The sequence below is a fragment of the Rutidosis leptorrhynchoides genome, chromosome 6, assembly GCF_046630445.1.
Source record: "Rutidosis leptorrhynchoides isolate AG116_Rl617_1_P2 chromosome 6, CSIRO_AGI_Rlap_v1, whole genome shotgun sequence".
Lineage (NCBI taxonomy): Eukaryota > Viridiplantae > Streptophyta > Magnoliopsida > Asterales > Asteraceae > Rutidosis > Rutidosis leptorrhynchoides.
In genome coordinates, this window is record NC_092338.1 from 344,957,773 (window position 1) to 344,967,910 (window position 10,138).

A 10,138-nucleotide genomic window follows, 5' to 3' on the forward strand; every position below is an offset into this window, starting at 1 on the left:
AGTTGGATGTATTATGAAATAGTGTGCATGCCGTCAACTTTCATTGTAAAGAAAGTTTGTGTTTTAAAAACGAATGCAATGTTTGTAAAATGTATCATATAGAGGTCAAATACCTCGCGATGTAATCAACTATTGTGAATCGTTTATAATGTATATGAACGGGTCCTTTCAGTTGGTATCAGAGCGGTGGTCTTAGCGAACCAGGTCTGCATTAGTGTGTCTAACTGATAGTCGTTAGGATGCATTAGTGAGTCTGGACTTCGACCGTGTCTGCATGTCAAAAGTTTTGCTCATCATTTTTGTCGGAAATTACCTGCTTATCATTCTTAGTCTAGACACATCTTATTGCATTGATTGCATGAATAGTGTATAGACAAAATTCATATCTTAGCGTATCTGCTAATTCATATCTTAGCGTATCTGTTACTGTAAACTTTGTCTGACATATTCCGTAAATTCCTCCGTAATCTACGAAACCTTTTGCTCTATATGATTAGAATACCACCCGATAGCCGGAAAATCATTTCATATCGAAAAATTCTTTATTCAATCGTACGAAATGGAATTCATCATTAGTTCAAGTCCCTCGGATTCCAAAATGGAATCCCACTCAAGTTCCGAAAGCAGTGTGACCAGAATGGATCAACCAATTAGTCATCATCTATTCTGGATGAATTGGGGATGGGTTCGTAGCCTCCTTAATCATTGGAGACAAGAAGAAGGTGATCCCTTCCATCTACCACATTGCCCTCTTGGCGAAGAACCTGAAGCACTTACCGGCGAACCTATCCAAAACACCATTTTCTCTCTTATTTCTAGAGTATCTCGTCACGATTACATACTACACCAAATTCTAGATTTTATTTATCTGCTCGTCCGAACCGACAATCACCCCGGTGTAATAGAAGAAGTCAACGAGCTTCGCGCTCGGGTAGTGGCTTTGGAGAATATGGTGCAAAGGTTACAAACACCAGCAGCAGCACCAGCAGCATAAACAGTACCACCATCAGCAACACCAACAGTACCATCGCCACCACCAACAACAACATCCACATCCCACACCGCAACATCACAATCTGTATCTCAAACATCAACGTCATACGCCCTGTAAATATCCAGGAATATCAACAACAACAAACGATGAAATATTAATTCATAAACTTCATTGAAGAGATATCTCTGCGGCAGTTATGTAATCTCTAAAATCTTAGAGATTATTTAATTCTGATCGTAAATCGGATGAGTGAACGGAGATGGTAGAGTAGAAACTTTGATCGACAATGGTGTACGATTTACAAGCTAGAATTGTTTTACCAACAACATCAACAGGACCGTAGCATTATCAACACAGTCAGTGCCGTCAGTATCGTCAGAATCAATAGCACCTGTAACATCACAAACTCTGTCAGTTCAAGAATCATTGTGGACATCATTACGAATCAACAACAAATATATTGTATCAACGAGTTATGAAGTATTAACTCATTTCCAATCGAAAGATTTATATGTATATTTTATATGTATAAATTTTTAAACCATAATAAATCTTCCCGTACTAAGCTATTATGTGTGAATCTTAACTACTCAGTTAATTCATATTACAAATATGCAATGATGTACGTCCTTCGTCCGCAACTTAACCATCGTTAATTTCAATCTCTGTCTCAATTCAATAAAAATCCAATTCATAATAAATCAAGTGTATTATTCGAATATATGTTTGATTTTACACTTTCATCATCGATGTACTCGAAACTTTTCAAATAACATCATTCGTACCTTGCGAAGTTCACAAGAATTTCACGAAAACCAACAAATAACAAAGTAATGATTCATAATTTCAATATTATTGAAGAAATACTTATGCAATTTATAAAGTTTTTGGGATTACTTAATTCTAATTCCAACCATAAAACAAATGAGTTTAATTTAATATTAACTCATTAAATCTATATTACATCTAAAGAAAATAAACACATATATTTTTATAAAGACTGTAATAAACTTCTTTTGTACAAAATATTAACTGTGAAAATTTTTTTAACGGGTAGGTAATACCCAAGAGATATATAAATTCACAATTAATAGATTACATTTTTCGAAACTGATTCAGCAATCATCAACTATACTCCATACTTTCACAACAATATCCATTCTTTCATATAAATCAAAACAATCATACTCATTCAAATTCAATTACATATTCTGATTTTGAAATCGCATAATTCAATTCGAAATATAACCAGTATCATCACTCTTAGATTCCCATATCTTTCAAAGCTATACTTTGACTTCAAAACTGTGTTAGAACATCATATGTATTAACGATTACAATATGTGCTCAAACCCTTCGAAATTCCTGAAGACACTTCAACTAAGGAAAAATCGAGATGATGATCCAACCACATGTTACCCACAGTTATACACCTGAAAAACTCTCAAAACCCAAGTCATAGTTCGACACGTATCCGTGTTAGACCCTTTGGCATTTACTAGCTAAAATAACTTTTCAATTCCGTTTCAAAATAGACAGTTTTGTCACATCTCCAGCAAGTCAACTTCGACTTCTCAATCAAAACAGTCTTATTATAACCTCGATAGATATGTTGCCCTTTCGCCAACGTTACCGGGGAATCGTTTATATTCACCACATTAGCAATAAACTTACAAACAACTACACTTATCTTTGACTTTCTAAAAAAAAAATCATTATAATTATCGAAACCCTATCATATACTCATTCGTACCTTATAACAAGAATTGCCATACCAATTATTGAGAATCAGCAATCATTATTTTGAAACCTCACAGCATGTCTACATCAACAATTACATATACACACAACGTCTACCTCCAAGACTTACATTCTTTGAATGAGAAATTTATGAAAAACACCCTAAACTGCGAACCAGTTCTCGAAATTTTGAAAAATGCTGATGAAGCAGCAAAAACTGTAAACGGCCTTAACAGTAAAAAGTTGGATGATAAAGGTTAGTATATTGGCAAAGCTCAGAAAAAGAGAAGCTTTGGAACTAGAAAACGGATTGAGCAAAGTATGAAGGAGGCTGTGGACAAATCACAAAGGCTGAACCTGCCTTCAAAGAATCCAAATGATTCAGTACTTGCTGAAGTCATTAACGAATACCTTGCTCCTGACTCTAAATCCCTACGGACAATATCCTTCATCATCCTCTGATATTAGACATTCTAAGATATCATCGTATCTTTCATTATAAATATCATCCATACTTCTGAAGATATTTTTATAATCATTCTTATCTGAAATCATTTACCTCTTCGCGCTATCTGTATTATATCATAAAAGAAACTATTTTAGTTTCTAAATTCTAAAACATTCGAGTTTAAAATAGGAATATTCTTGAAGAAGTGTTGGGAGCTGAAGCATGAGTTAGTATAATATAATGACACTTGATCAACGTGATTATATTATAGTAATTCATGCTGAGTTTCTAAATGGAACATGATGATTCACAGATCATAACATCATCATGTGCTATGTTACACGACTCTTGTATTCTCTTTGATCTCTAAATATCAAGAAAATATTTCTTGATGATTCGGCCTTTTCCGAGGTATTCTGGTAATTTGACAAGTCAAGATCGTGCCATTACAATTTCCTTCCTAGAACATTAACAATGTTCATTTCAAAATTTATATCTGCGAATTCTGGACCATTACAATCGGTGCTTAATCGCAAGAAGAAGAAACGAAAGGACAAAGATCCGAACTAGAAATGGGAGTATAAATCATAGCAAATAGAAGAGAGCATTAACTGTGGATGACAATGATTATAGAAGAAGCAAGGACTTTGAAATATAAGGGAAGATATAAAACCCAACAACAACCCAGAAATCACAAACCGTATATATCAATGCATATAGCAATATAAAGACACGGGAGAACTAAAAACACTATAAAACCAAGAGTATAGTAGAAGTAAATAGATTCTTCCGGAGGCAGATGAAAAAGAAGAGCGACAGATATGAAAGTGAGGAGTATATCAAGAATCAGCACTGGATGAAGCATATTGACAAATACTTTAAAATATGAGTTGAGAAGGTGTGAGTTGTAAGAAAACAAATGAGGTGGATTTATAGTGAAATATCCGACAGAGAAATCAAAATGGATTATCGCATTAATTCGAAGAGGATCATAATTTCCTTAATCGCCGAATAATCAAATCCAATATAGGTTACAAAGATTTTCTTTTCGGAGATCAATCGTGATGACGTCAAAAGATACGATCAATCACTATTATCTTATTTCATTCATTTACGATAACTTCACTCACACGCTTCGAGTAATCGAATTATTTTATCCATTCTTCTTGAACATGATAAAACTCTATAATCGTTATAATAACATTCTCATTGTTAGTCATGACGACCTCTATCAAATTTCGGGGACGAAATTTCTTTAACGGGTACGTACTGTGACGACCCGGAAATTTCCTACCAAATTTAAACTTTAATCTTTATATTATTCCGACACGATAAGCAAAGTTTGTTAAGTTAATTCTCAAGAATTTTAAACTGTGTTCATACATTCATTATAACCTCGACCAAATTCCGACGATTCACGAACCGTTATATATAAATAGATATGTATATGTATATATATATTATAACTTGAGAATATTAATAAAGTATTAAACGTATAATACTTTACACGAACGTATTTGTTTCAATATGATTTTCGACGAAATAAAAAAAAATATATTAAATGATTGAATTATCATAAACATTAAATTATAATTACAAGTCTCTGTTGAGAGGTCCACTATGATTTGAGAAAATCTATTCCTCTTAACGATATTCAGAAAAATTTGTAAAGCTATTTATAAATAAAAACAAAAAGTGTCATTTACGAAAGTTAGACAAAAGTTAGTGGAGAATTGGTTTCCATAATATTCTATTAATCTATTTTCAAACGTATAAAGACATTTTCAGTTTAAAAAGAACTTTATTATTAAAACGTATATAACTTTTATAAATATCTAGAATCACTTTTGACAACTCATTACTTAACCAGTATAATAAATATAACGATATTTATATTTTATTTCATTAAATATATATAACGATTTAAATTAATATTATATATATTTATACGCGTATTATACATACATAGTTTTTATACTTTTACTAAACTTTAACTTTACCTTTACTTTACTTTATTTTACTTTAACTTTAATAATTCACTTTAATAATTCATACTTTAATAATTCATACTTTAATAATTCATTTTAACAATTTATACTTTAATAATTCACTTTAATAATTCACTTTAATAATTTATACTTTAATAATTCACTTTAATAATTCATACTTTAATAATTCACTTTAATAATTCATACTTTAATAATTCATACTTTAATAATTCACTTTAATAATTCATACTTTAAAAATTCACTTTAATAATTCAAAAATCTATTATAAATAGAATTTAATAGGTTTCATTATTTCAAAGAAACTTGAAAATATATTTCTCTAAACTCTCTCAATCGATTTATATATATATATATATATATATATATATATATATATATATATATATATATATTTGCTCTGTATTATTTCAAGATATTATTAGTATACATAAAATATTACGATGGAGTGCTGTCCGAGTGATTTCAAAATAGTTTTTTTTTTAATGAGTCGAAGCTAAGGAAATTATGGGTTATAGCTATGGAGGTAATGGGTATGGTTCATGGGTATGCTCGTGAGGTCAATCTAGTGTTTATTATCTCTGTTGCATCTACGTACTTTCCTACAATATTGAATCTCAATATTGATACGTTCGTGAATCCGAGGCCAACCTTGCACTTGTTAAATGACGTTATATGTATTTTTACTACGAATTACAGTATTGTGAGTTTCATTTTCTCCCTTTTATATATATTTTTGGGACTGAGAATACATGCGCTATTTTTATAAATGTTTTACGAAATAGGCACAAGTACTAAAACTAATTCTACGTGGGTTTAAACCAGAAATATACCCTTAGCTTGGTAACATTAAACTACTTGTCTATGTACGGTAGACGCGAATCCTAAAGATAGATCTATTGGGCCTGACAAACCCCATCCTGACTATGGGATGCTTTAGTACTTCGAGGTTATTTTAAACACACCTGATCTGGTGTACTTCAGAGGGTAAAACATGAACGTTAAGGCTTGTTACCGGGTGCCTACAACTTATAGAATACTTTTATACACTTATGAGTGTACATATATTTATAAACGGAAATCTTGTGGTCTATTAATATATTGAAATGATTATTATGATAAACCTATGAACTCACAAACCTTTTGGTTGACACTTTAAAGCATGTTTATTCTCAGGTATTAAAGAAATCTTCTGCTGTGCATTAGCTCATTTTAAGGATATTACTTGGAGTCATTCATGGCATATTTTGAAAGACGTTGCATTCGAGTCATTGAGTTCATCAAGATTATTATTAAGCCAAATTATAGTTGGATGTATTATGAAATGGTGTGCATGCCGTCAACTTTCATTGTAAAGAAAGTTTGTGTTTTAAAAACGAATGCAATGTTTGTAAAATGTATCATATAGAGGTCAAATACCTCGCAATGTAATCAACTATTGTGAATCGTTTATAATGTATATGAACGGGTCCTTTCAGGTTCTGGCTCCCTGCTACATCTTTTGGCTATTCGAAACGTGGGCAAAAGCAGAAAAGTCTATTAATTTGATAACTTATATAATTTTTATCTTTTATAACTAATAGGATATTCAGTGAATGCACCGAGCAAAACGTTCACCACCTTTTATACGTTCACCACCTGTAACTCGATCAAGACATCTAGCAAATATTGTCGCCGTTGATTTTTCTTTAGAATTGTCATCCAGTCAACCAAGTACTCCAATTCAAATTTCCGATAATTCATTTTTTGAACCCGACCTCACAATTGAGAATCCGGAGGATATTCAGGGACAATTCAGAGATCCTGAACCACTAATCTTTCCTCCAGAACCACCAATCATTCAAACTGAGATTGTCGAGGAACAACCCATTAAATCAGAATCCTATAGTGATTCAGATTCAACAAATTCAATCATGGAAAATCTGGAACCTCTAAGTATGGAAGACCGAATGCGAGCTAAACGCACTGGCCAAGATCATGCAATTACTCAACCCGACATTAATGCGCCAGATTATGAAATCAAAGGACAAATTCTACACATGGTAACTAATCAATGCCAATTTAGTGGTGCACCGAAGGAAGATCCAAACTGACATCTTCGTACTTTTAATAGGATCTGTACTTTATTTAAAATAAGAGAAGTAGAGGATGAATAGATATATCTCATGTTATTTCCCTGGACTTTAAAGGGAGAAGCCAAAGATTGGTTAGAATCGTTACCTGAAGGGGCGATTGATACATGGGACGTTTTAGTTGAAAATTTTCTTAAATAATTCTTTCCGGCATCTAAAGCCGTGAGACTTCAAGGAGAAATTGTTACGTTCACACAAAAGCCAAACGAAACTCTATATGAAGCATGGACAAGATTTGGAAAGTTATTGAGAGGATGTCCGCAACATGGTTTAGACACTTGTCAAATAGTACAAATATTCTACCAAGGATGCGACATCACTACAAGAAAAGACATAGATATAGCAGCTGGTGGTTCCATTATGAAGAAAACCGCAACTGACGCTTATAAAATTATTGATAACACTGCTTCCCACTCACATGAGTGGCATCAAGAAAAAGATATCGTTAGATCATCTAAAGCAGCTAGAGCCGATTATAGCCATGACTTTTGATTCCATTTCTGCAAATATAGATGCTGTCGAGAGACGAATGGAAAAGATGACTAAAGATATCCACTCAATACGAATTAGTTGTGAGCAGTGTGGAGGACCACATTTAACAAAAGATTGTCTCAGTATTGAACAAACAATGGAACAAAGAGAGAATGTTTCATACATGAACCAAAGGCCTGAAAATAATTATCAGAATAATTATCAACCGTCAAGACCAATCTACAATCAAAACCAGAATTATAATCGAAATGTTCCATACAACAACCAACAAGGTCCTAGCAATCAGCAAGTATCTAATAATACTCACAATCAGCAAAGACCTATTTTTCAAAACAAACCACCACAAACGGATGATAAAAAGCCAAATTTAGAAGACAAGATGTCGAAGCTAGTTGAATCTCAAACTCAGTTTTTCACATCTCAGAAACAAACCAATGAACAAAATGCTCAGGCATTTAGAAACCAACAAGCTTCTATTCAAAATCTTGAACAAGAAGTAAGCAACCTAGCAAGGTTGATAGGTGAAAGAAAACCGGGAAGTCTACCTAGTGATACAAATGCTAACCCCCGGAATGAAACAGCTAAAGCCATTACCACAAGAAGTGGTATCACACTTAAACCACCTGAAATGCCTGTAATTTTTGATGACGCTATTCCTACTCCACAAGAACCACAACCTGATCAAGAAAAGGAAAAAGAACCGGTAGTTGAGAAGGTTAATGAAGATAACACACTTAAGGCTAAACCTTATGTTAAACCATACCAACCACCACTTCCTTACCCGAGTAAAATGAGAAAAGAGAGACTTGAAGCCGAGCAATCCAAATTCTTGGATATGTTAAAACAGATAAATGTAAATCTTCCTTTCATTGATGTGATTTCAGGAATGCCTAGATATGCTAAATTCTTGAAAGATCTAATCACAAATAGAAAGAAAATGTAAGAACTCTCGGCTGTTACTATGAATGCAAATTGTTCTGCAGTGCTGTTGAATAAGATACCAGAAAAACTATCAGATCCAGGAAGTTTCACAATTCCATGCTTTCTGGGTAGTCTTAGTTCAATAGAAGCATTGGAAGACTTAGGTGCTAGTATAAATCTAATGCCGTATTCATTATACGCTAAACTAGACCTTGGAGAATTGAAACCAAAACGAATAAGCATACAACTAGCTGATCGATCAGTAAAATATCCTAGAGGGATAATGGAGAACATGCTAGTTAAAGTTGGTACTTTAGTATTTCCAGTAGATTTTGTTATTCTGGATATGGAAGAAGACTCTCGAGTTCCTCTCATATTAGGAAGACCATTCTTAAACACGGTCAAAGCAATAATAGACGTGTTCGGTAAGAAACTGACCTTAAGTATAGAGGACGAGAGTGTTACCTTTTCAGTTGATAGAGCCATGCAACAACCGCAATCTGCAGATGATACATGCTATTATATTGAAACTATAGATTCACATGCAGAATTGTTAGAAGAATTTCCAGAACTACAAGGAACAGGAGAATGTTCTTTAGGAGAAGGAACTGAACCAATTGATGAAACTGAAATGTTAGCTACACTTATGGCTAATGGATATGAACCAACAACAGAAGAAATTTAAATGCTAAAAGAAGAAGACAAATATCGATATAAATCATCGATAGAAGAACCACCGACATTAGAGTTAAACCCACTTCCAAACCATTTGGAATATGCTTATTTACATGGTGAATCTGAATTACCTGTAATAATATCGTCTTCTCTTACTGAAAATGAAAAATCTCAACTCATTTCTGTGCTAAAAGCTCATAAACCAGCTATTGCATGGAACATTCATGACATTAAAGGAATAAGTCTTTCGTATTGCACACATAAAATCCTTATAGAAGAAGGCCATAAAACGTATGTGCAATGCCAACAAAGACTAAATCCTAATATGCAAGATGTTGTTAAGAAAGAAATTATTAAACTGCTAGATGCAGGTTTAATTTATCCAATCTCTGATAGTCCATGGATAAGCCCAGTTTAATGCGTACCTAAGAAAGGTAGCATGACTGTCATCACAAATGAAAAAAATGAGCTTATTCCTACTAGGACTGTAACATGATGGCGTGTTTGTATTGATTATAAAAAATTAAATGACACCACCAGAAAAGATCATTTTCCCTTACCTTTCATTGATCAAATGTTGGAAAGATTAGCCGGGAATAGTTACTATTGTTTTCTTGATAATTTTTTCGGATATTTTCAAATTCCAATAGCACCCGAGGACCAAGAGAAAACCACATTCACGTGCCCTTATGGTACTTTTGCTTACAAACGCATGCCATTTGGACTTTGC